Genomic DNA, 844 nt, shown 5'->3' with positions numbered 1-844 from the left:
CCATTGTTGAATGATCTACTGACAGTTCTTTTTAATGGTCTCCATCCAAAATAACAGCTTTTGTTTTTTATGTATACAATAAACGCGTTACGTCTTTATGTTTGACATAATTTTACCTCATTGAACTATCTCTAAGAGATCGGTACTGATTTTATTTTCGTAGTTAACAAGCAAATACTTGAGTTTGCTCACCCAATAACAAAAATAATACCAATAATATAAATAATCCAATACCATTTGATTTGCCTAGTTAGAAAAACTGTTTATTTATGTATACCAATTCCTAAGTCTCTAGTCAAGGGAGCCTATATATTTCTACCGAATACCCATGGCTGATAATAATATACCTACTATAACGTAACTCAAATAAAATCCTTTATAATGTATATCTAAAAAAGCACCTAATACCGTAAACACACAAAGGAACTACTAATGATCAGAACACCTTTCCTAAAGGTAATTATATTCTATTTGTGTGACGCTATAGGAACTGCATGGTTTCAACAATTAATTTCTTCTACCAAGACAAAATAATCACAGAATTTGTTGATGTTTAGCTTGGAAAACATTTTATACTCATTTGTTTGCTCACTGAGATAAAACAGACGCTTGCGTCTATGCTGTAGCTGCTGTAGTCGCCGGATTTAATCGGACGACCCGTATTTTTTTCTACACGAGACCGTTTGCACCCCTACAGATACCTCCGCTCCATTTTTGTTCTCGCATTGTGCCATTGACATCGCTGAATGTTCGTTCTTTTTGTTACCACATAATAATCTTCATTTTTCGCCCCGTTTGTTTCTGTCTTCCTCGCTTTTTTCACATTTTATATTTTCAATATTTT

Source organism: Varroa destructor, unplaced genomic scaffold (assembly GCF_002443255.2).
Source record: "Varroa destructor unplaced genomic scaffold, Vdes_3.0 BEIS01000001.1, whole genome shotgun sequence".
Classification (NCBI taxonomy): Eukaryota; Metazoa; Arthropoda; class Arachnida; order Mesostigmata; family Varroidae; genus Varroa; species Varroa destructor.
Note: the sequence above shows the minus strand (reverse complement) of the source record.